At 47.3% G+C, this 26,825-nt stretch overlaps 1 protein-coding gene across 1 annotated transcript in view; it reads right to left on the reverse strand.

The window, feature by feature from the left end:
• Positions 1–26,825, reverse strand: part of Gna12 (G protein subunit alpha 12) — a 76,204-nt gene that overhangs the window by 36,947 nt on the left and 12,432 nt on the right. The window lies entirely within an intron of this gene.

Here is a 26,825-nt window from a genome sequence, read left to right on the forward strand (position 1 = left end):
TCTTACTGTTTCAGAACCCAAGACCTGAAATCACCTCTTGAAACCACATATAGGCCAAGTTTTCTGTCTTCTGTCCAGGCTTGTAACTGGTGATTGAACTCAGGCCTCCCACTTGCTAGGCAGGTGCTCACATTTTGTTCTGGCCAGCCTGCACTGCGATCCTCCTTCCTATGTCTCTTGCATAGCTAGGGTTATAGTTGTGAGCTACCACACCTGCCCTTCAGCCTCACAATTCTCTTTAAATGTTTCACTAAATATTATAAAGACAAACACTGGTATGAGGGTAAGTGAAGCCTTCCTATTAAGTCCATAAAACCTAGGAGAAATCTGAGAAGAAACAACCACTATCATTCCAGGGAGAAAAATTCTGCAAACATGGGTAACAGACTTATGTGCTAATTAAGTGTTTTCAAATTCCAGCTTGGATTCCCGCTGTGAGATCATCTGGTAGGCATTTAAAAAAACTGAAACAGAACAGGATGTAATGGGAGGTATATGAATAAACTGCAAAAAGTGATGCACAGAATGCTGCAGGTAACATAGATCTCCATATATAAAGAAAACTAAATCTTGCTGATATGAGCTAACTACATAAACTAATATGCAGGGATGTACCTGTACGTGTGCATGCATATGCTCATGCTCGCTCACACACACACACACACACACACACACACACACTCTCACACACACACATTCCAGGTTCCAATCAACAGAGTGCTTTTCCTGTGGCAGCTGCTAGGGGACTGGCCTGCCTGGTGCCAGCCAGTGGCAGCAAATGCAGCACAAGTGGCTGAGGTCCTGGGTGCACCGACTTGGGAGGAAGTAGGAAGAGTGGGAAGTTGTGAGGAAAGAGCTCCTCTGGGCCCCATCACTAGACCAGCCCATTAGTAGGGGACATGTTGGATGGCTAAGTGAGGCTGGGCCCACGACTACCACACATTTTCTACCACTGGAGAGGTGACGTAGCTGCCAAACTTGGGGCCTTGGTGTACTATGGAAAGCACATGTGCAGGAGAACAAGAGGGAGTGTGTGCACACTCACTGTACAGGACAGGAAAGGGCAGATGGAGAAATGCAAGTTAGCTCAGGGTTGGCCACAGTCTGTCTAGGCTGCTGAGGGAGTGCATCTGGGGAGGAGGCAGCAGAGGGAGAGCAGGAGGTCATGTCCTGGTGCCAGCACCTTGCACACAGCCACCAGCAGGCCTGGAGACCAGAGCCAGGTCTGAGGTGACCTTAAAGAATGTTCTTTACACATAGTAATTAAAGTCTGGAGGCATAAGATACACTGCAAGCCTGGCTAAATTAGAAATTCATGAATTTGGATCCTCCTACTTCAGTCTACTTTCCAAACAGCAAGATACTTCCATCCAGCACCCAGGAGGTGGAGAAAAGAGCTGCAAGCTTGAAGCCAGTCTGGGCTACAAGCAAGACAATGGGAAGGAAGGTGAAAAGAGGGAAGAAAGAAGAGAGGGAGGAAGGAAAGATCCAAATGAAAAACCCACTATCACACCACAAAAAAACCCACTTCCCCTCTACAGTGTTGTATAGGCAGAGTTACAATGTCCCACACTGCTTTGCCCTGGCCTTTGTCTTGAATTTGACATGAATGATTGTCTCCGATAAACCTATTTGGAGCAATGAGCTTTAAAGTCTAGAAGAAGCCAATAGCCAGGATGACAAACCAGCTTGCTCACTCTGCACTCACTGCCTCTAGAATCATGTGTGAGGGCTGGGGCATACATAGCTCAGTGAGAATGCTGGCTTACCAGGGATTAGGTCCTGGGTCTGATCTCTAGCTATACAAAACAAACAAAATTTGGTCGAAAGTTCCAAGCTGACAAGACAACAAACTAGAGAAATGTCTACAGAAGATAAAAATCACCATTGCAGAAAATAAGTCCAATGCTAAGCTGTTCTCCAAATGCACTTGCATGTGTCAGTAAATAATCAGATGAGGCAGACCCTTATGGAGCCATCACCAGCAGCATTTTCAGCAAGGTGGCGAGTTCTCAGCATAAGCAAATGCAGGAGAGCAGCCTCTTGGGTAGTTAAGGAACTGCCTCGCTGCCCTCTTAAAAACTGGCATGCTTTTGGCGATCTCTGCATTTAGGATGGGCTATGACTTGACAAAATCCTGCTCTTGGGCTCTTCACTTCCAGGGACTCAGTTCCTAATTCCTAGTATAGATAGCTAAACACAACACTTAAATTATACTTGATTAGCACTTATACAAGAGCAAAGAGCAAGTCCCTGCAATTTTCAACATCTATGTCAGAATCTGCCCATGTATTTTCTCCTCTTACCCCCACACTTCCTTCTTGAAAGCATGACCAGTGTCCAGTGACTTCTAACATTCCTCATGGCTGTGTGGTAGGCACTGACCCAGAAGTCCAGGCCTCACTCCACGGCAGCTTTGGGAAAGTGACTTCAAGACTCTCTGCAGATCTCTGTGCCTTTGGGCCTGTGACTCCCCTGCTGGCCTGGTATCAGATGGCCTCTTGCCAGGAGGCCCACAGCTGCTGAAGAGTGGCAATAAGTAATCTAGTGCATCTAGGTCTGACCTGCCTCATCCCTTGGCACCTGCCAGACACTCCCAGGCTTTGTCTTGGGTCTGGCTACCAGCCTCTCACCCGAATCACTGCAAATCTCTCATAGTTGTCTAGGGTCTATGCTTGTTCCATCCATTTCACTCTCAAAACCTGCAGCCAGGTCAGTGCTGGTCAGTTCACAGCTCTCCTTTGATCCTCCATCTGACTCAGAGCAAAAGCCCAGGCCCTTGAAAAGGCCCAAAGGTCCCCAAGACCTCATCTGTGACCACTTCCTCCCACTCCCCCATGGCATTCTCCACTATAGCCCTCACCAGCCTTCTTGTTTCTGCCTCAAGGCAGAAACTGCCCTGTACTACTCATTCTATATTTGAAAAAAAGTTAATTGTATAACAGATCCTTTTCATATATATCAAAGGTAAAACAACAACAACAAAACCCAGCCAGGCTGGGCCCCAGTGGTGCACACCTGTTATCATGGTTCAAAGCCTGGGCAGAAAATAACCAGCAATGAACCAACTAGAAGTGTGGTTCAAGTGGTACAGCACCGAAGAAACAAGCATGAAATTCTGAGCTCAAACTTCAATACTGGCAAAAAGGAGAAAAAAGAACTACTGACAACATCTACATCTGCTTTGTTGCTCCTCATAACAGATGCTTCTATGGCTACTAAATGAAGACACTTCAAAGCCATCATGGAACCTGAGGTTCACAGAAGTGACACATGCATCATTCCTGTCAGGAAGCCATCTGACAGATAGGGGAGGGTATTTCTTAGAAAGAAAACCTGCTTGAGCTATCACAGCATAATACTCTAGCCCAGGGATGGGTAGTTTGGAAACAACTGAAATTTTCTTCTTGGTTTAGAGGCCCAAGTCTGAGGCTAAAACCAGCAGGTTGATGAGAGGTGGGGGCTGGCTGCTGGTTCAGAGATGGTGCTTTCTGGCTGTTTTCATGCACTGTGGTGAGTGGAATGTGAGGGTAGATCCCAGAAGGCTTCCTGGGGGTGGTGGCACTGTGGCCACCAGGAACTTTAAAACAGGGCAGGAAGTTTGTTTATAAGAAAATAGGAATCCTACCCTCAAGGACATCACATTTGCTTTTCCTCTGTTATTGTAAGGCATGTGGATTTTTTTTTTTTTTTTTTGACTGTTGCAGGGCTTTAACTCAGGGCCTGGGAGCAGTCCTTGAACTCTTTTGCTCAAGGCTAATGCTTTACCACTTTAAGCCACAGTGCCAATTCTGTTTTTTGGATGGCTAATTGGAGATTAGAGTCTCACGGACTTTCCTGCCCGGGCTGGCTTTGAACTTCAATCCTCAGATTTCAGCCTCCTGAGTAGGCAGGATTACAGGCGTAAGCCACCAGTGCCCAGTTGTTTTTTCTTTTCTTTTGATGCTGTGAATTCATTGCAGGGCCTGGCACTCAAGACAAGTGCTCTACCACTTGAGCCACACCCCCAGATAGTTCTTTTAACTTTTGGTGTGCTTTCCAGGTAGGATTTTGTACTAACCTTGCCAGGGCTGGTTTTGGATTCCTGTTTTACTAACTTGGCCTTTGGAACAGCTGGGATTACAGGTATATACCACTCTCACTGGCTTAGATTACAGTTTTCTTAGCTTGCTTTCTTTTCCTTCTAAAGTGGCCAAAACCCAGTGTTTTGGAAAAATCAGGAGTCTTGATGTCTCTGTTCAACACTGTTCAACCAAAGCCCTCACATGCAGACACCCATCACAAACCTTCAAGGCTGTCTAGATGTTCAGAAAATTTCTACCTCTAAAGATATAGGTGGTAGACAAGTCCAGGTCTTTGACTTTTTTTTGGATGAGTCTCAAGATAAATCCATGTATACAATCAAAAGAACCTAGTGACCTTTCAAATGTAAGAGCATTCCCCAAATAGTAAGGTCACAGCTTGTTTTCTACTTCTAAGATGAAATAGTTTCAAAATGATAAATATTTATAAGCTTTCATGAGACAGAATGCTGCTTCTCAGAAAGCTGATGCTTTTAGGTTTTAAGATACTTAAAAAAATTGAGGTGCTTGAGGTGTGGCTCAAGTGGTAGAGGCCTTGAGTTCAAATCCCAGTGCTGCCAAAAAAAAAAGAAAAGAAAAGAAAAGAGGAGCACATGTCCGCAGCAGACTGCACCAGGCCCAGGGACAGAGGGCATCCTGGGGCTCAGAGGAGCTAAGCAGACATTACTGTCTCTGGAGCAAGCGGCACCGTGGAGGTAGGAACCATGGCATCACTGAACCCTATGGGGGAGAAGCAGGAAACACTGCTGTGCTGGTGAGGTCTGCTGTAGTCACTGAGGCCGCTGTCCTCTCTGCCTGTCTGAAGGGAAGCTAGGTCTCCTCCACTAGGTAGTTGAAAGCCAGAACCATCTCCAACATGGTGGAAGAATGACTCAGCAAGACCCATGGTTTCCCAGCTTCCATCCAATCACGAGCGCCTTCCACACTCACATGTGGAGATAGGGAATCCAAACAGGAGACTTGGGTAGCATGTGACCACCCCTTGACCAATCGGAGCAGGGCCTACCCTAAGAGGGAAGAGGCAAGAGATCCTACATACAATGGCCTTGGGAATTCCCCAGGAAGAGACTGACACCAGGTTCTGAGACTACTCCTTTATAAAGGAGTCCATTTTGCTGTTCCTTTTGCTTTCAAATAAACTTGCTCTGTCTGCTTTAAATACTTTCCTGTCTTTTAATTCTTTAATCAGAGGAGAAAATGCACCTGAACCCTAGATGGTAACATGTCTGTCTGCAGTGGTCCTTGTCTCTAGGCCAGGACACACTGTGATGGCTTGACATGTATGTGACATGGCTGCGCCAGGGTTGAACAAAGGAGCCACATCTCCTGGTTGTGCTAGGAAGTTTCTGCTGGCACTGGGGGTCAATAAAGCACACTGCCCTTCTCAGTGTGTAAGGTATCCTCGAGGGCCAGAATAAAGGGTGGCGGGGGGGCACCCCCTGGGCCCGCAGCCTGAGATCCAGTCTGCCCCAGGCTCCCAGGCCTTGGACGTGGACTGTGTAGCTGGAGATGCAGATCCTGGCTCTGACTAGCTGGTCTCTGTAAGCATGGAGCCAGTTCCTCAAATGAAATCTTTTCTACAGCCCACATCCCTGGAGAAGGCCAGGGACGCGAGTAAGGAGCTGGCCTCCCTGGGCCCAGGGCTCCCACACACTCAGCATGGGCTCCGGCCAGCACTACTTTCCATTGGCTGGGCTTCCTGAGCCCTGCCAGCAGTTAGCTTGAAGAATTCCAATTGCCTGGATTAAAAACAATTAGAGCCCTCTCAACTTTGTCCAAGCTCACAAGTTCAGTCAGTCCCAAAGCACGATTTTGGAGGGATTTCGTCTGCGATCCTAGGGTCTTACTGGAAGGCTTCAGTGAGGCCTGAGCTGAATGTCCAAGTTAAAACTGCCAACTGTGCAAAGACTAGCATCTCATTTCCCGTTGCTGCTTGACTTCTTTGCATGGCACAGAATTTCAGGGTAGGAAATGCAAAGGTACTGTGGTGAGTGTCCCTCCAGACATGAAGTCTGTGTATAAATAGGCCTTGTTGTTTCTCAGCTACAACTGTGTCTCCTCTGCCCAAACAGCACAGGCAATTCTGTCGTGCCTGGCCAGCCTCCTGCTAGGCTGCGTTCTCTAAGGACAGGGCTGGCAACAAGGGCAGTTCCTTCTCTAGTGCTCAAAGGCAGGGACTCTGAACCATGCCAGTGGCTTCTCATATTGTCCCCTGCTTTCTGCACTTTCAGGCTTGGGCCTCCTGTGCCTGAATGACCTAGTCACGGCCCCCTCCCAGGGCTAAGAAGGTCTCCCTGGAGAAACCTTTCTTAGGTCTGCATTCAACCATTGGCTCTTCCACCTAGCCTCGCTCTCCAAGAGATCATATTCCTCTGTTCATCTCCCAGTGCTAGGCACTGGACAGTCAGGAATGGCCTCCACCCCACCTGCATGATTAAAACTGCCCGGTGATTCCTGAACCCCCTGTCTTGTTTTGCCCACTTCTTGAAGAAACCACAATGGAGATCCTTGCCCACATGGTCCCCTGGCTCTGCTTCTCAATTCACCCACTGTGATGACTTCCCAGCTGCTCCCAGAGCCCTGAGAGACAAAGTCTTTCCTTCATGACTGTCCTGTCCATGGCAGCCTGTCTAACCACACCTCCCTGCTTATACATCCTGAGGCCACGTCATATCACCCCTTCCTCCTATCCACTGCGACCTTTTCACAAATCTAAAATAAGCCATGTGGCTTTCCACACCACTCACCGCATCTTGCTTCTAAGCAGCACGGACAGTATCTGCTTGCAACTTGGAGCAGAACCGCACATCTAAGTACACTTTCCAGAGGGGCTCCGGCCGCAGCGCACTGGGGACGTGGGCAGGGACACACAGGGCAGCACTGTCGGACGCCGTGGAGACAGTAAACAAGCTAACCTCGCATCAGACGCTGACAGACCACCAACTATGGCAAGCAATGTGAGGGTCAGCCTGGCTGAGAGCACCACATGCCACTGGACAGAATGTAAATGCAAGGCTGAGCACATCAACTTTTAAAGTAATGCATTGAAAGAGACACCATTTATATAAATACGATTTACAAGTATTTTTTTATTACAAACATGTTTTATATACATGTTTACATATAGCAAATTATATATACACACACACACACACACACAGAGGTAGGGAGAGAGAAAGACAGACAGACAGACACAGAGAGATGGCCAAGTGTAGTAGCTCATGTCTATAATCCCAGCACTGAAGAGGTGAAGTCTGAAAAATTTTAAGTTTGAGGCCAGCCTGGGTTACATAGCAAGACACTTTCTCAAAAAATAAAACCCCGCCCCTGCACTGTGTATGTACACACGTGTATACGACTGTAGTCATATATGCAGTAACAAGTATCAGCGCCATGTGAGTGGCTGCTGTGGGAGGGCACAGCAGCCAAAGCAAGAATGGCAATGAAGCTAAAGCTTGCTGGGCCTCGCTGGCCTCCTGGCCGTGCACAGGCAAGTCGGGCATGTGCCAACTCGGCCCATGCTCAGAGCAGCCGGGAGCAGCAGTTACCACCCCACTTCACAGAGGAGCAATTGAGGCTCAGGGAATGCTGAGACATGTGAGAAGCACTCTAATGACTTCCTGCCCATCTGTGGCTCGGGCCTGACGGAACGGTGAGGTGGTGTGTCTGGACCACCACTGAGCCACGGCCCAGCCAAGGCCCCACTTCTACCCCCACCCACACTCCCACTCAGTGCAGGTGCTCCTTAAAGGCACAGGCCATGGCACTGAATTTCTCTATGGAACCTTGCCAATGGCTTCCCAGCACGCTACATTTTCAATGGAAAATCCTGCCATGTCCACCACTGGCCCTTTGCTCCCAGGCACCACAGTCCCTGTTCCCTCGGCCTGTGGCTGTTAGTCTGTCCCCAGATGTCCATGTTTTGCTCAGCATCCCATCACCAGCAAACTAAGCCCTTTAAAGCCCTACATGAGCCATTTTCTCTCTCTCTCTTTTTTTTTTTTCAGTACTGGGGTTTGGACTCTGTGTTTCCTACTGCTGCCACTCAGCCACTTGAGTCTCACCTTTTCTGCTTTAGTTATTTTTCAGGTAAGGTCTTGCTTTTGGTCTGGGTGGGTTCAAACCACGATCCTCCTGTCTACACTTCCCATAGAGCTGGATTGGAGGAGCTCACCACTACACATCCCTTGTCCTGCTTTGTTTCCCTTCCCTGCACTGTTCTGACAGTGCACGTCTCCACTGACTGTTCATCTCTAACCTCCCACCCGAAGAACATACATTCCATGACAGCAAGGACAGTCTGGCTCCTACTGCCTTCCAATGCTGAGAACATAGGTGGAATGGTGGAATGAATGCCCCTTACCTAAGGCCACAGAGCTGAAGTCAACTCCAGTCCAGACCCTGGTCCCAGTACAAGGAATGGAGGAGGAAGACGTACATAAAGTAAACATTACCACTGCTAACTGTGGTAGTGAACCTTGGTATGCTCATTTCATCCCCCCTCTCCCTTTCCAGGATCTCTTATTGCTTCTCTTCCTTGTTTTCTCTGTTTTTTATCTCATGTCATGGTAAGTTCAGCACATATGAATTAGTACTGTAAAATTTTTTATGCTATGTATTGTAAAAATACTGTACAGAGACGTTACAGTTACATGAGTAAGGTAATGAGTACATTTCCTATCGCGCATCATTACCTCCTCCTTTGTTTTCCCCCACCATCCCTTCCCGCCCCTCCCCAACTCCTCCCTCCCACTCCCCCACCCTCCCAAGTTGGTCACATGTATCCTTATTTCAGCATTTTGTTATTTCCATTCCCCTCCCCAAATTAGAAAAATGTATAATACAAGATGCAGGGCACCAACATCAAATACAGTGTAAACAGGGGTTATACTGTGGGGGAAGAACATTCAAGAGAAACAAAAAATCACATTGTTAAAAACTATAGCAAGAAAGAAAAAACCACTTGTGTCCCTATCTTGGGGTTCATTTCACTTAACATCATCTTATATGGTCATATGTACATAGCTTTTGACCTTTTCTGCTTGTCCTAGATTTATACTAGTTTTTGCAAATAAGGGAAACCATGGGACCTATGCTTCTTTGGGCCTGGCATACTTCACTTAATGATTTTTTTCCAAGTCTTTCCATTTCCTAAAAAATGGGGTGATGTCACTCTTTCTGATGGAGGCATAGAATTCCATTGTGTGTGTGTGTGTATACATATACATATACATATATATATCACAATTTCTTGATCCATTTATCTACTGAGGGGCATCTGGGTTGGCTCTGAATCTTAGCTATGGTAAATAATGCTGCATGCAATAAACATAGTCGTGCTGGTAGCTTTAGTTTAGTCTTGTTTGGGTAAATGCCCAAAAGTGGGATTGCTGGGTCATAGGGGATCTCTATGTAGAGTCTTCTGAGGAACCTCCACACTGCTGCTTTCCAGAGTGGTTGAACAAGTTTACGCTCCCACCAACATTGCAGTAGGGTTCTCTTTTGGCCACATCCCCTCCAGCATCTGCTGTTATTAGTTTTCTTGATTATAGCCATTCTAACTGGGGTAAGGTGAGTACTGTAGTTTTAAATGCATCAGGACACCATCAAATTACTCTTACCCTTTCCATGCAGTTAGTGAAAATCAGTGTGTTGGCCGTGAAGAAGTACACAAAGGCGGTAGGCATGGGAGGGTAGTTCTGGGTGTCACTGACACGCACAATGGCTTCCGGCCAGCATGACGGGTCTGTGGGTTGCTGCCCAGCCTCTCACCAGCAGGTGCTGGCAGCACCCGCCAAGGGTGACAATCAACACCGTCTGTAGACATTGCTGAATGTCTCTCTGGGGAGGAACAGCACCTCGATTGAGAACCATTGGCCCAGAGACTGGACAAGCTGGTTACAGCTTGTAATGGGGAAACTACAGAACAAAATCAAAGGAAAAGCAGGGGAGGGGTGGGGACTCGACCAGCCCTGCCACAGGTTTTGGTTTTTGTCAGTTTGAACTCGGGACCTTGTGCTTGCAAGGCAGGCGCTCTACAGTTGAACCATGACCTCAGCCCTTGCTGTAGGCTTTTATCTACTTTCCTATTCATTTTCTCTGATCAGTCTCATAATGGTGCCACAGGTGGGCTCTGGGCTGTTGGGGTGTGGAGATCTCTCAAGAAGTCTGCTCAACCAAACACTACCTAGGGGTGTAGTGACAAGGTGGCCAGTCAGCTGTGCTTAACCAGGGCGATAGTGTAAGGTGATCTTGTGGTCAGAGAAGACTCCATGTGCATTACAGGTTGGGACGTGCAGGGTCATGTGCTGGCAGGAGGCCTGGGCCCCAGCCAGTGAGGAGGGGTGGCCCACTCCTACAGCTGCAAAGACCTGAATGAATATGAAGGCTGTGTCTGTCCCAGAAACACCTTCATTTCAGCCTCAAGAGACCCAGAGCATCCCACAGAGCATGCTGTGGCCAGACTTCTGATCTAGAAAATGGAGCAAACAAAACATCCTTTGAGTCTATATTGGTGGTAACTTGTTACAGCACCAAGAAAGCCTTGACATGGCAGTAGAGGTGTGTTGTCTAAAAAGTGAGACCTACAACTAATTAAAAGCAGCTCTCTTAAGTGATTTCTTGGACTCCATAATGAAAAAATAAATAGTCAAAATAAAGGGCAAAGGCTGGACACAGTGATTCATGTCTGTAATCCTGCTGAGGCAGGAGGACTGTGAGTTTGAAGCTAGTCTGAGATACAGTGAGACTCTGTCTTAAAAATAACTAAATAGCACAGAAATGGAGGGACAAAGGGTGAACAAATGCAGCAGGGGTACTCACTAGACACTATGTTGAAAATTAACTATACAATTTTTTTTTTTTTTTTGGGTCCGGTCATGGGGCCTGAACTCTGGGCCTGGGCGCTGTCCCTCAGCATTTCAGTTCAAGCCTAGCACTCTACCACTTGAGCCACAGCACCACTTCCGGCTTTTTTCTTTTTGCTAATGTGATGCTGAGGAATCGAACCCAGGGCCTCAGGCATGCAAGGCAAGCACTCTACCACTGAGCCACCTTCCCAGCCCCAATTATACAATTTTTTTTGTGGGGACTAGAGGGAAAAACTACAAGAGAATGAGGAAAGGCGGGGGGGGGGGTATTGTCCAAAAAGAAATGTACTCATTACCTGACTTATATAACTGTAACCTCTCTGTATATCACCTTTATACGAAGGAAACCAAAAGAGTAAATAAATGTAAGCAAAGAACCTGTATTGATATTTCTCCAAAGAAGATGTGAAAAGGGCCACTAAGCACATGACAAAATTGTCAATGCCATTAAGCATCAAGGAAACCAGAAAAAAAAAAAAAAAAAAAAACAGGATTGGGAGTATGACCAAATGGTAGAGTGCCAGCTGAGTAAGCAAGCTGAGATTGCTTGAACTTTGAGTTCAAGCCACATGATGGGCACATATATGTGCACACACATGCGCATGCATGCACATACATAAACAATAAAACAAAAACAAACTCCTATAGTGGCACACTCACTAGCATGGCTAGAGCCAAGTGAAGAAAAAACATGTGTGATTAGAGTACCATACATTTCTGGTGGGAACATAAGGGCTGTAGCCAGTCTGGAAAACTGTGGAGCTCCTTCAAATGATGATTGTGGAGCTACCACACGACCCAGCAATTCTGCTCCTCTGGATGCCTCTGAGGACAGTGGAAGCAGATTCATATGGTAACACGTACAAATCGTTTACAACACAGTATTCTCAACAGCCAAAGGATGCCAACAATCCAAATGTTCACTGTCCATAGCACAGACAAGCAAGATGTGGTTTACAAAATAGGATACCATTCTGCTCTATAAGGAAGATATACTTCTAACAACTTCCACTAAGTATTATAAACTCCTGTGTTGAAGGCATGGTCCCCCCAGGGCTGGGACCTTTGCCAGGTGAAATGGTGAGTGCTACTTCACACTATCTGCCATTCATTGTTTTGGGGGTGATGAAAGTGTTCTAAAATCAACTGTCATGATGGTCACACAACTCTGCAAATCCACTCAGATCCATTGAATGAATACAAACATGGGTTCTAGCTTAATAAAACTGTTATTTCTTCAGAGCTGAAATGAAGTTCCTGCCGTGATGCGAGGAAGGAAAGACAGGAAATCTGCAAGTGATCTGTTTTCCATACCGGTTGCCATCTCCTGGTCAACCAGCCCTGTGCCCTTAGAGAGATGAACTTGCCATAACCTCCTAATCACTATGGACTGACTACAGGACCTCCCCACCCCGGTACTGATGCCGTCCGTAATCGATGCTAAATGATTTCTAGTATTGGAAGCTTCAGAATTCTTGTGATGCTATGCAGAGAGCAGTCATCTTACAAAGTCAGCTAGAAAATCCAGCCACTCCAGCTGTGTCCTGAGCAGACGCCCTCCTCTCCCCTCAATGGGACACAGCAGCTCCCTGTGGCTGGAGGCCCACAGGGATGAGCAGGCGGACCAGAAAGTGCTCCCTTTGGTGGTCACTAGAGTGAGAGATGGGTGTCAGTCTCCAGCTGGCCACAGAGACATGCCCAAGCGCCCTCAGCTCCAGAGACTCAGGAATACAGAGCCGCTTCTATCACTGTATGAATGCCTCTATATAAGGAAACCTTCTTTATTTATTTAATTTTGTGCAAATCCTTCCTAACTCCCTGGGTGGCCCCAGGCAAAACAATTCACCCTGAACAATTTTCCCAATTGCCTAAGAAACTCTACTTTCTGAGCTCTCTGCTCAGGGTCCACCCCCCATGCCTCTACCTTACGTGAGAGTGAAACCCAGGAGCAGGTAAGCGATTTTCCTCCTTTGCCAGGCTGCCAGAAAAGGGTGAGGCGCCAGCCCACAAGCTAGACTCCATTCCGGCTCAGTCTTTCCACCTTTGCATTACTGAACATGGCAGGCCAGTTGTTTACGAGACTATCCATGTAAAATTTGGTTCTCAAGTTCCCTCACACTTTCTTCCTCTGCAAGTATTTATATATCCAACAAACACTTGACTGCCTCTGGTGCCAGCACTGTGCCAGGCCCAGGGACACCAGGGATTAGCCCAGGACCCTAGGACTGACATTCCGATGCCCTGCCCCAAACTATGTAAAACTCAACACACATGTAAACAAGGCTGCTTCGCATTAACACCAATGTTTCCGGACAAACCTAGCTCAGAAATGTGAGAATGAATGTGCTTAATGAGCACTTCAAATCTGTTTTAGAAGCTTTTCTTAGACTGGGGCTCAGTGGTAGATCTCTTGCCGAGCAAGCTCAAGGCCCTAGGTTCGAGTCTCAGCTCTGTAAAACTTAAGACAAAGCAATGAATGAACAAAACCAAACCCTTTTCATGTAAACCTGGCAGTTCTAAAGTGATTGGCAGAGGCAACTCTTCCTTTGAGATGTCTCCTTGGCAGGTTTGTCTGTTTCTTTGTTTGCGCCTCCTGGGCTTTGCTAGGCCAATTTCCTCAGAATTCAAAGATGTACTTGTTGGAACTAGAACCTGCAGACTGGCCAGTCACCGAGAGTGGGAGTCTGGCACATTCTCATCTCCCAAATTTGAGTAATACCTTAGGGGAGTCTTTTTCTCAAGCCCTATAAAAATCAAAGTCAGGGAGCTACAAAAGAGTTAGACAGGAGACACATTCTCAAGCACTTCACCCCCAAGGTGGCTTGCCAGAACCACTCCTGGACACCAGCTAAAGACGCACTCTGGATTTGTCACAGTCCCCTGCCCACACTGTGACCTGGCATTTACTGGAATTCAGTATGCGTGAAGAGAGTAGAGACAATAAGTGTTTTAGGGTGCTATGATTATCAGCCACCACTCTGGCCTTGAGACACTTGGTAACTATTCATACATTTTGTAAAGAAAAAAGCTGGGCTAAGCCGTGTATGGCAGCTTTGTTGTCAGGGCCCTTTCCACACTTGGGGAGCCCCATGAGCTCTCCTCCCTACTTCACACAATTCACAAACAGGGACCCATCTCTTAACTGCAAAGACAAGAACTATTTATATAAAAAAGCTACTTATCAGCTGAGTATGTTGATTCATGCCTTAACTCCAGCTACTTGAGGAAGTTGAGATCAGAAGGACCACAGTTCAAGGTCATGTCTATCAATTAAAAAAATAAAAAAGTTGGGCAGGCCAGCGTGCGCTTCATCTCAGTGACACTGAAGTATAACTAGGAGGATCATCATCCCAGCTGGGCCAGAAGAAAAGCAAGATCCTATTTGAAAAATAAGTAGAGGAAAAAGGGCTGGGAGTGGCCTAAATGTAGATCACCTGCCTAGCAAGTGCAAGGCTCTGAGTTCAATTCCTGGTACTGCGTGGAGGTGGTAGAAAAAGAGAGGCTACATATCTATGTGAAGCACTGATAGCATAACTGTAACCCCTTTGTATATCACCTTTATAATAACAATAAAAAATTACAAAAAAAACCCACAACTGATAGCAGTACGCCCAACTGCCCCCCAACACTACAGCTTGGGCAAACTCACATTCAGAACCTTCTGATGATGTACCTAAATCTGGGCAGGTAACAGAATAGAGTGTGGGAAGCCCTTAGAGACTCTTACACCTATCCTCCGTGTTTCAGCCTTGCTAATAGTAAACTTCTGCAGATTTAGGAAAATAAAGCTGTTTTGGAAGAGGCCAGGCATGATCAGGCCAGGTGAGAAGAAACTCAATCAGTGCCCAGGAAGGGTCTATGGCAAGCTGAGTGGAGAAAACCAAGACGCCATCCTGAGCATCAAAGGGGCCTGGATCCCAGCTGGCTACACAAACAACATGAACAAAGGAAGCAAGATTTAAAAAGCACAGACTAGACATGAATATCTATAAAGGGCAATGGAGTAATACCAGGGCAAAATCACTTAGAGAGCCAAAGTCATGTAATTTTTCATGGTGTATAAAGGTAACAGAAGTAGATGAAGGCTGGAATGGAGCCCTCATCCAACACTGGCCCCAGCCTATCCTCTAAGGATGTCCACTGGGAAACAAATGCACACAGAAAAGAGATGAGGTACCCCCTCTTCCCTCTTCCCAAGTTGCCCCCCAGACCCCAGCAGCCAGAAAGCAGGTACCTTGCTTAAGGCCCAGGTAATGTTTTTGGCAGAAAACAGCCATAGGGAGATGGTCTGAGAAAATATGTGAGGGCTGGTGTACACAGGACAGCAGGGAAGACACAGAGGGGATCAACCTACAGAATGGTGCTGTAGAAAGGGGCTGTAAACAACTAAGACAGCTGAATGAGACTTTCACACTGCCAGAATGTCTGCAAGATGATAATAACAGAACTCTAAAGTCACTGAAGAATTCCATTTCTTTGGTATCTGAGTCCTCAAGTTGCCACTCTGTCTCGGGTAGATAGACGATGGATGGATGGATAACAGATACAGGTAGATAGATGGGTAAGGATCATGTTTTCATAAACAGGAAGGAGTCTTAACAGAAGCAGAACAAAACAAGCATATAAGAAAGTTGCAACACCATTAGGGAAAAACAAATCACAACCATGTGGCTGTAATACAAAGCAGACAACAGCAAGTGTTGGCAAGGATGTGGACACCTTGGGACACTCCTGCAGCACAAATGTGAAATGGAGCAGCTGTTTCGAAGACAGCCTGGCATATCCTCAAATGTTAAACACAGTTAGCCAAGCTTTGGCAGGTTACTCTTAAGACATGAGATACAGTTAAATGCCCCCCTTCCAAAGGCCCAGTTATTGGAGGTTGGGTCCTCAGGCTGTGGTGCTGGTGGCGGTGGGTCTTAAGAGATGGCTCAGGTGAGGTGTGCCCTGGAAGGAAACTGTGGGGCCCAGTCCCTTCTTCTCTTTTTCACTTCCCAGCCAAGAGAGGGGCAGCTTTGTCCCACCATATGCTCCCAACATGTCATGCAACTTACCACAGGCCTAAAGGTAATCTGGTTAAAAGATCATGGATGGAAACCTCCAAACACAAGCCATTACCAACCTTTCTTCTTTATAAAGTGATCATCCTAATCATTTGTAATAGTAATGGAAAGCGACTAACTGTATATACCCAATGAAATGAAAGCATCTGTTCATACAAAATAGCATCTATGCACGAATATTCCTTACAGCATTATTCATAATAGTCACAGTGGAAATCACTCAATGGTCCATCAATGGATAAACAAAATGTGGCAAAGCTATCCAATGGGAATACCATTTGGTTATAAAAAGAAGTGAGGAATGGATACATGCTACAATGCAAATAGACTCTACACACATGCTAAAGAGATCAGGAAGACTACAAGCCCCAAACAAGGAGAAACATTTCTCCATGTCATGTCTAAAATACATAATAAGCTCTCAAAATTAAACAATAAATAGGAAAAAGATCTGAATAGGCAATTCATTGAAGAAGACTTATAGATGGTAAATAAACATATGAAGAAATGCTCAGTGTCCTATGTTTTCAGGACATTTCACATTGGATTATATTAAACAATGAAGTTGGGCATGGTGCCATATGCCAGTGCTTCAAGTTATTTGTGAACCTGAGGAAGATCACAAATGTGAGACCTAAATGAGCAACCTAACAAGACCCTCTCTCAAAATAAAATTAAAGAGAGACTTGGGAGCATGGTTCAAGTGGTAGAGCCCTTGTCTTGCATGGGAGAGGCACTGGGTTCAAATCCCAGTACTGCCTAAGAAAATGAAAAAGGATGAGGATCATAGTAGAGTGCTTTACACGAGTGAGATTCTGGGTTTGATCTCCAGCAAGGGAAAAAGAAAAAGAAAGAAGAGAAAACCAACAAGAATGAGATGTACCACTATATGCCTATTAGAATGGTAAAATCTAAAACTGACAGAAATTAAAGAAACTAAACAACATGAAAGTTAAATGCTGATTGGGACATGGAGCATCAAGAGCTCCTGATGAAACTAAGCATATTCTTTCTTTGGATTCCACAGTATGCTCCAAGTAAGACAAAACTCTGTCTTGTCTGTACTAAAACTTGGACACAAGTGTTTATATCAGGCTTATCTGTAAGTGCCCAAACTTGAAAGCAACCAAGATGTTCTTCAGCAGGTAAATGAAAATGGTCCCATGTAAAGCTATTTATGATTCAGAGATAAGAAGAAATAATTAGGTTGGGCACATGGCTTATACCTGTATTCTTGGCTACGCAGGAAGCAAAGACTGGAAAGATTGGGGTTTGAGGCCAGCCCAGGAAAAAAAAGAGAAGGTCCATCTCAAACAAAGCTGTGTGTAGTGGTGTATATCTGCCATCCCAGTTATGTGGAAGCGTTAAGCAGAAGGAACCACAAACATAAGACCCTATTTGAAAAATAAAATAAAAAGGGCTAGAGATGTGACTCAAGGGACAGAGCACATAGCAGAGCAAGTTCAAACCCAGTAGAACCAAAACAAACCAAAAAAAAAAAAAAAAAGAAGAAAGAAAAGAAAAGAATAACCAAATCAGGAAATAAAGAGGAAACTGAATTATATATGGGAAGTGAAAGCCGCAATCATGGGAAAGGGTCTATATCTTATCTTCCGGAAAAGGTCAACTCAGGAGACAGTAAAGGCTCAGCCATTTACCAAGAGCAGGAGTGGGCGATGGCCAGTTGGGAGAGGGTACTTGGGGGAGGGGGGAGTGGCCAGGTAGAGCACAGCAGGTGTGTGTTTTAGAGCTATGGAATTTCCACACAGCACAGCCACACCAGCAAATTGAGTTCCAACAGAGCAAGTTACGGTCCTCTGCAGTGGCTTGCTGATGACAAGCATCACACACACTGCAGATGTTACTAGAAGGGAAATGGCCAGGCAGGGACAGGGAATGTGGGATCTTGGGCAAGCTACCAAGAACTAAGACAAGTTTCCAATTAAAAAAAATGCTGAAGATGTTGTGGTCTGCTTGGCAAATATTTACACATTCTGGAAATATTCAAGATTACAAAAACTCTAAAGCAAGACTCAAACCAGGAATTAAGTTAAGACACCTATAATTTAAAATGAAAATTTCCGGGTAACTGCAGAAGAACTGCTGTGGGGGAAAGGGCAGGGTTTTTTTTGTTGTTGTTGTTTGTTTATTTGTTTGTTTTACGGTATTAGAAACTGAAGCCAGAGCCTGCAGCTTGCTAAGCAAGGGTTCTACCTCAGAAGACATACCAGAGTTCTTTTGTTTTTATTTTGCTTTTGCCTGTTTTGCCCCCAGTGGCCTCCAATACATGATTCTCCTGCCTACAACCTCTAGAGTAGCTGGGATTAAAGCAGTATACTACCACTCCCAACTTGGAGAAAAAGTTTTGACCACTAGGAATAGTTCAATAATATTCCTAGGGGGTTCATACCATAAAATTGCTGTCATTAATGCATTAATGCAGTTTTCATTATTGAAAATGTGTTTTAGCTAGCCACTGGTGGCTCATGTCTGTAATTCTAGCTACTCAAAAGGCCAAGATCTAAGGATCAAGGTTCACAGTTTGCCCAGGCAGAAAAGTCCATGAGACTCTATTTCTAATTAACCAGCAAAAACTTGGACTAGAGGCATGGCTCAAGGATAGAGCACCAGCTGTAAGTGAACACCTCAGTGAAAGTGAGGCCCTTGAGTTAAGCCAGGTATTTGCACAAAAGGGTAAGAGCAAGAGTGAGAGAATATATTAAAAAAAAAATCACAAGTCCTAGTTGGGTGCTGGTGGCTCACATCTGTAAACTTAGCTTAGAAGGCTGAGATTTGAGGATCGTGATTCAAAGCAAATTCTGTGAGATTCCTATCTCCAATAAACTACTCAAGCCATAATTAAAGGTATAGCTCAAGTGTTAGAGCACTAGCCTTGAGCAAAAGAGCTCAGAGACAGCAACTGGCAAGACAGTTACTGGCACCCCTCCCCCAATACACCCACCCACTCACACCCCCTCCTGCCCCCATAAGTCCTGTGGGGTAAACGCCTGCAATCCCAGCTACCCAAGAGTTGGAGGCAGGAGGATTTCAAGTTCTAGGCCAGTCTGGGCTCTACAGTGAGTCCCTACCTCAATAAACAAATAAAATGAGTAGATCTATATAACTGTACAGCAGCAGACATAAACACTTTCTAGGTATGGTTACATGCACACATACAAGAGGATTGTAGTACTTGAGCCACTGTACACAGGTGTGTCCATGAGTGTGTATGGGACCTGCATGATGTCCTCCATGAGGCTGGGTGTGGCCCCGCTCACTAGTGGTAGTCACCCACTATGCTGGGGTGAAAAACTCTTGCAGGAAGCATCAAGGCCCTTCACACTCTCTCATGCCTTGAGGATGGAACCTGCACAGCTCAGCAGTCCACTCTCATCAAGTCCCCACAGGAAAAATCATCAGGAAGAGCTGGCTCTCCATTTGTTATCTGAAACAGAAGCCTAGCTGTCTCTTGCCTGACCAGTGAGGCTGCCACTGTTGACACACAGGGACTTGTGTGAGCAGGGGCTGAGAACTGTGCAGATGCACTTGAGGCAGTGTGGGAGACATAGGGTACCTCACCATGCATCCGTGATGCAGCTGGTAGGAAGGCAGGGCTGTTCACACTGGGTAACGCTACAGGGGTGTGGGGTTAACAGCAGGAAGAGAACAGCATACAGTAATGCTCTGCTCAGAGGGGCACTTTGTGGGCAGCTGTACCCCTTCGCCCACTGCCCATCAGCCTGTCTGCCACAGTGAGGTACAAAGTGCAGAGACTGGCACGTCATTGCCTAGAAGTCTATTTCCACTGAGAGAGAGGTGAGGCGGGGCAGCCTTTAGCAAGCAAAGGCAACTCCTGGCCCTGGGGGAGCGGGGTGGGTCTCAGGACAGTGACGTCAGGTGTATACTCAGCCTGAAGTCCAGCTGTTCTGCAGACCCTACCTCCACAGCCCACAGGGTGGATCAATCGTCATGAGGAGGGGACACGCCCCCTCCCAGCCTCATTTCCTGTCTCTGGCCTTCCCTGACAGCTCTCTGTGCCTGATGTCTGGTTGGTCCCTGGCCTGGTGGGCTCTGTACAGCCATGAGCTGTCTTCTGCGTTCCCAGTGGTGTCTGTACAATGAAAGGTGCACTTGGCAATCTACCTCTGCCCTAGTTTGCCTTTCACTCTGCTCTGCTTTTCAACTCTTTGGTGTGCTATTTTTACCATAAACCCTCTTCTGTACCCCCTACCCCTCTCTACTCCTCTAGTTGCCCTGTGGTTTATTTTTAACTTTCCTGTGCTTAGCTGTCCAGCACTCCTCTCTTTTCAGAAGTGCTGTCCCTTGCTTGCTCATGCCATGTCCATGTCCACGTCCTGTGTTCAGGGAAGAGCTGGTATGTGACACACAGTGCTAGGTTCAACTAGCGCTCAGGAAGGAGGCAAGGAGAGCTAGGCCTGGGAAGAACCCAGGATGTGTGGGACCCTCCTCACCACCGGATACCTCCCTAGGCCTGAGTGGGGGCCAGGCCCCGGGCTCTGCACATGGCTATGTGCTCTGACGTCAGCTGGCTCTCGGCCCCTGCCAACACCCCTTGCTTCTCCAGTCTTTCCCTGGGCTTTTAGTCCAGATCCCTGCATGTGCTTCCGCTTGGACCAGAGGTCACCAGGGAGAGGGTTCAGGAGGGCGCTGACACTCTGCTTGGTCTCAGTGTTCATGTTCAGACCACTCTGGGTTTTCTTCCGTTGTTCCCAAGATTACAATGTGGCAGTAAAACCAGAGTCAGATAGACAGAGATAAAAATATGGGTTTTCTATCACAGAGCTGGCTTGCCAGCACAGGTGGGCGCCCACAAGTGAGGCAGCCCTAGGAAGAAATGAGACCACATAAAACACGTGTGGTGGTGCACACCTGCAATCCTAGAACTCAGGAGGATGACACAGAAGGATCATGAGTTCAGAATTAGCCTGGGCTAAATAGTGAGACCCTGTCTCAAAAAGAAGAGCTGGCACAGTGGGTCAAGACTGTAATCTTAGCTAGTTGGAGGGCAGAGATATATAGGGGTGGTCTCAGTCGGAGGTCATTAGAAGTTTGTGAGATCTTGTCCTAGCTAGACTAGCTGCAGTAGTGCAGGCAAGATGGGTAAGCACAAACAAGAAGACTTCAGGGCCAGCCTAGCCTGGACACAAAGTGAGACCCTACCTTGAAAATACCTAAGGCCTTGGCCTGGAAGTGTAGCTCAGGGATAGAGTGCCTGCTCCTCAAGTGTGAGGCACTGAGTTCAATCCCCTGTACCTCCAAGGCAGAAGGAGGGGAGGGAGGGAGGGAGCAGGGATGGACAAATACATGCTCCCTGTGAGCAGGCCGCTGGAGGACAGCGGGACAGGGTGCTGAGCCTACCTGCTCACTTTACCTGCAAAGCTCTCCAGGCCAGCAGCTTCCTCTCTCCATGATGAGGGGACTAGGGCTGGGGCTGTGTCAAAAGTGGCCTAAGAGTATTTGCCTAGCAAGCAGGAGGGCCTGAATTCAAACTCCAGTACCACCAAAAACAAACAACCAAGGCCCCCCCCCCCAAACAAAGAAGGAAATCCCACACTCCCACCAGAAGCTGTTTTCCTCATGGGCCTCTGTTGTGTCCACTTTACAGCAGTGCCCAGCACATGGCACTGGTTGATGGCCTGCAGCGATCATTTTTAATGAGACATCTAGGGCTGGGAATGTGGCTCAGTGGTACAGCGCTTGCCTAGCAAGCATGAAGCCCTGGGTTTGATCCCTCAGTACCACATACACAGAAAAGCTGGAAGCGGCGTTGTGGCTCAAGTGGTGGAGTGCTAGCCTTGAACAAAGGAAGCTGAGGGACAGTGCCCAGGCCCTGAGTTCAAGCCCCAGGAGTGACAAAAGAAAAGAAACAAAAAAAAATTAATGAGACATCTGCTGGCCACTGGCATGTGTGGATACCCCTGGTGCTGTCTTATTGCTCAGTAGTGCACTGAATGGACCCTGGTAACAAGTTCAATCAATGACCAAGTTGTCATTTCTCCTTCCTAATTAGTTGTAATTTCTCCTTCCCCAGGAAGTGACCCACCCTGTTCCACATCAGGTCAATGTTCTCTCCCCCCCCCTCTTTTTTTTTTTTTTTCTTGTCCAGTCGTAGGGCCTGAACTCTGGGCCTGGGCGCTGTCCCTCAGCTCTTCAGCTCAAGGCTAGCGCTCTACCACTTGAGCCACACCGCCACTTCCGGCTTTTTTCTTTTTGCTTATGTGGTGCTGAGGAATCGAACCCAGGGCCTCAGGCATGCAAGGCAAGCGCTCTACCACTGAGCCACCTTCCCAGCCCAACCCCCCCCCCTTTTGCCAGTCCTGGGGCTTGAACTCAGGCCTGAGCACTGTCCCTGAGCTTCTTTTGCTCAAGGCTAGCATTCTACCACTTGAGCCACAGCACCACTTCCGGCCTTTTCTGTTTATGTGGTATTTAGGAATCGAACCTAGGGCTTCATGCATGCCAGGAAAGCAGTCTACCACTAAGCCACATTCCCAGCCCCACCCATTTCTTTTTGAGACAGGATCTCAACTATGTACCCTAGGGTAGCCTTGAACTCTTTTTTTTTGTGTATGTGTGTCCGGTTGTGGGGCCTGAACTCTGGGCCTGGGCACTGTCCCTCAGCTCTTCAGCTCAAGGCTAGCGCTCTACCACTTGAGCCACAGTACCACTTCCGGCTTTTTTTTTTTTTGCTTATGTGGTACTGAGGAATCGAACCCAGGGCCTCATGTATGCAAGGCAAGTGCTCTACCACTGAGCCACCTTCCCAGCCCCAGCCTTGAACTCTTAATCCTCCTGCTTCAACCTCACAAGTACTGGGGTTCCAGGCATGTGTTACCGAATTTGGCTCCTCCATACTTCGTCAGCCGAGTTTTCAACCTATATCTACCTCATCAAGCCATTAGGACCATTTCCTTGTCCCAGTCTAAGATTAAAATTATAGAACTTCATTTTTTGGAAAAAAACATGTAACTGGTCATAAAAATGTAAACACTGACTGGTTACCTTGTAGGTGCCAAGAATTGTAGCTGTAAAACAGCCTGGCCTCAGGAGGCTGAGGCAGGAGGATAGTGAATTGAGACCAGCTGGTCTCTGAAGAGACCCTTTCTAAACACACAGATGGAAAATCCTGGCAAGGATTTTTAACCCTCAATGTGCAGCAGCTGATCCCAGAAGTGAGGGAGTTTAGGGACTCTCTTTCTTCCTTTCTTCTGGAACACCACATCTTGTTCACGAGGACAAGCCCAACTTCATCTTAGCTGTGACTGCACTCTGTGGCCCTGGCTCTCTCTCTGTGTGTGTGTGTGTGTGTGTGTGTGTGTGTGTGTGTGTGTGTGTGTGTCTGTCTGTCTGTCTGTCTGTCTGTCTGTCTGTATGTGGTGTGTGTGTGTGTGTGTGTGTGTGTGTGTGTGTGTGTGTGTGTGGTGTGTGGTGTGTGTATGTGTGTGTGTCTTACTCTGGCCATGCGTACTATCCTGCATGTACTAGGATGGGATTTCCTGGGGCGGTAAGGCACTGGCCCCAGGAAATGGCCGACTAGTCTGGACACGTGTCACAGTGCCTTGTGGATGAACTGATTGGCCCTTAGCTGGGCTGGGGCTTTCCAGCCTGAAAGTGACCTTCAATGGATGCACTTTTAAATGCACAAATTAACTGAAAGTGGGATAAAGGCTGGGTACCAGTCCCCCACTTAACATCAGTACCCTTTGATGGGAACCATTCCCTCCTGAAGTCACTTTGCAAATCTCCCAGGAAGGGGAAGACTCATGGATAAGTGCCTTGTGACAAAAGGCAAACAGCTTCAGCTATCAATGCTTCTTATCATCTTGAGGCAAAAGGCCATACTGCCCTGAGGAGAGGGGCGGGAGCTGGGGAGACCAGTGTAGCTCCAGTGCCTGACTCACTCCTGCTCCTCTCCAGGGTGGAGAGATAGCAACATCTACTCCTCCCAGGACAAAGCCTGAGATAAGGGCCAGTCAGGCCACACTTGTGACCTGGGACTGCACTACCTCTCTACAGTTTTCTCACCCCATCCCCAGTACTCCCTGTTTAACCTGAGGCCACTGAAGATGCCCTGAAGCACTGGCTCCCCAAGGCTGCCATGGATAAATCTCCTTCCTTGTCCTTCACTGAGTCTCTGAGTCTCTTTATTTGGCTGATGGGGACAAGTGGCTGGACCTGCCATGTGGAAGTCCGGGAGCTTGATCCTGGCGTGTTAACCCTGGCTTGTGACTGCCCCTGCCCTGCCTCCCCTGTCCACAGAGAAGCCGCCAGGGCTCCAGTTCCCCAGGGTGAGGCTCTCCCCCTCTCTGCCCCTGGCCTCAGGGCAGGTCTCCATGGAACTCAGCAGCTCCCCAGTCTTCTTGGTCACAGCAGGCACTTGGGGACTCATGGCATTGCACCAGGCCAGGTACTGGACTGCTCTCAAGATACTGACATTAACCTCAACTGTAGATGCTACAGGGCAAGGCAACAAAACTGGCGCCAAAGCTCTAAGAGGAGACAGCAAGAGGCCCAGAGAGCTAGCAGCCACTGCTGCTGTAGGAGCAGAGGTCAGGGTGTCACCTCCCCCAGGCCGTGTGCAGCAGCACATGTGTCTCCCCCGACCCCTCTCAGAGACCAACAGGACAGGTATGCCTGAGCATGCATCCTCATCTTTTTTTTTTTTTTGTCGGTTGTGGGGCTTGAACTCTGGGCCTGGGCGCTGACCCTCAGCTCTTCAGCTCAAGGCGAGCGCTCTACCACTTGAGCTACAGCGCCACTTCCGTTTTTCTGGTGGTTTAATGGAGATAGGAGTCTCACGGTCTCTCCTGCCCGGGCTGGCTTTGAACCGCGATCCTCAGATCTCAGCCTCCTGAGTAGCTAGGATTACAGGCGTGAGCCACCAGCGCCCGGCTTGCATCCTCATCTTGATTCAAGTTCTCCCCTCTCTCCTCCCCCTCCTGTGTTTAGCCAGGCACCCAGGTCCAACATGGGCAAAAGAAACACAGGCACCATCAATCCCACAGGTAGACTCACGCTGGGGGCAACTAGCTGACACCTAAATAGTAACTTTGCTCAAGAACACCTGATACTTTGGTTGAAACACAAACCAAAGACAATAGGCAGAAAGAGCATGCCTGTCTTCAGCGGTGGCACTGCCCCTCGGGGATCCCAGGTGAAACCCCAGGTGCATTCCACATTAGCATCTTGGGATGGATGATCGCCTGCCCTCTAATTACATCTCTAGATAAGCCTGAAGTTGTAATCTCAGCTCCATTTAAAAGTGATATGATGCCCGGATCTACTCTCAGCTATACAATAACAAAATAATTATGAGCTGTCAACGGCACATTAGGCAACAGCAAGCAGAGCTGTACTCCAACCCGTGCATGACAGACAAATGCAGGTCTGACCTGCTCCCCTTCCATGATGTGGTGACAGTAATTCCATGTAAACTGCAGGGCGTGGTGAGGCCAGACCAGTCATTTATGGCGCTGAATCCCCAACAATGGACAGAGCTGGTCTCCGGTGGTGGTGGTGTTTTTTTCAACTGGTGGAAAAAGATGCTTTTGTTTTCTGGTATTACAAAAGGACCAACCATGTGTGTCCAAGTATAAAAGTAAATTTGCTTACTTAAGTGCAATTTGCCAGCAAGGCAATAAAAACCCAACTGTGCTCCAGACCCCAGAAGCAGAACTGTGCTGCTGCTCAGAGTAAACACAGCAAAGCACCCACCCTGAAGGGGGAACTAGCTAATCTTTCTTTTCTCCTCTCCTCTCCCATTCTTTCCTTCCCTGACAGTACTAGAATTTGAACTCAGGACTTCAAATTTGTTAGGCAGATGCTGTTCCACTTGAACCATGATTCACAGTCCTTATTTTTTCTTTAGTTATTTTTCTTGTCTTTTGCTTGGGACCATAATTCTACTCTATACCTCCTTTGTTGAAGTAAGGAGGTGGGGTCTGGCTGGTGCCATATTGGCCACATGGTGCATGGTAGGGTCTGGCATCTTGTCTTCATGCTGGGGAAAGAAAACCACCTGCCTCTTAGGTGATGGGCTTGCAGGGGCAGGCACCTGGCTGATAGGTTACTGAATGTGTCAGTCCAGTGCCTGGGACTGGGAATTTCCTGAGGATCTGCCCCCTGCATGGTTAGGCACAGACCAGCCTAGCTGCCATAATGCCATGCCACGTGGATCTCTGTGATCGTGTCCTGTGCCCTGTGTTCTGGCTCGTCTCCAATCATCATGGCATCCCAATTTAGCTCTCCATCAGAGCTGAATTGGATTGTTGGTATTGTCAGTATTGTTTTGTTCTTTCTTTCCTCTTTAGCCTGTTTCCTGGCTGTGTTATATCTATTTGTGTGCTGCAGGCCCTTTGTAACAACTGGCTGCCTGCAGCCTGCTAACTGTATAATAAAGACCCCAATATTCTATATTTCAAGATGTGGCTTCTGGGATGATTCACCTTACAACAGTGTAACTGGGATTACAGGTGTGAGCTACCATACCCAACCCTAAGAGTTATTCCTGAATCCAAAAAACAAGAACTCTTGCAGGCCAAGAGCTTCAAAGTACTTAAAAATACTGATCAGCAATGCAAACTCCTCAAAGTCCTAAGCATTTTAGCAGAAAATTCCAGAAAACAAAAACAAATCATTCAAAAAATTTAAGAAAAAAAAATGTCCCCTAGCTTCACCCAAACTTAGCTATTTTACAGTGAGTTTTCAACTTGCAGACCCCAGGCCTCTGTAGGGTGTGCGCATGTATGATTTGGAGGAGACAGCTAAGAGCTTTTGGCTCCAGTGACTGC

Source organism: Dipodomys merriami, unplaced genomic scaffold, assembly GCF_024711535.1.
Source record: "Dipodomys merriami isolate MVZ:Mamm:240054 unplaced genomic scaffold, mDipMer1.0.p SCAF_22, whole genome shotgun sequence".
Classification (NCBI taxonomy): domain Eukaryota; kingdom Metazoa; phylum Chordata; class Mammalia; order Rodentia; family Heteromyidae; genus Dipodomys; species Dipodomys merriami.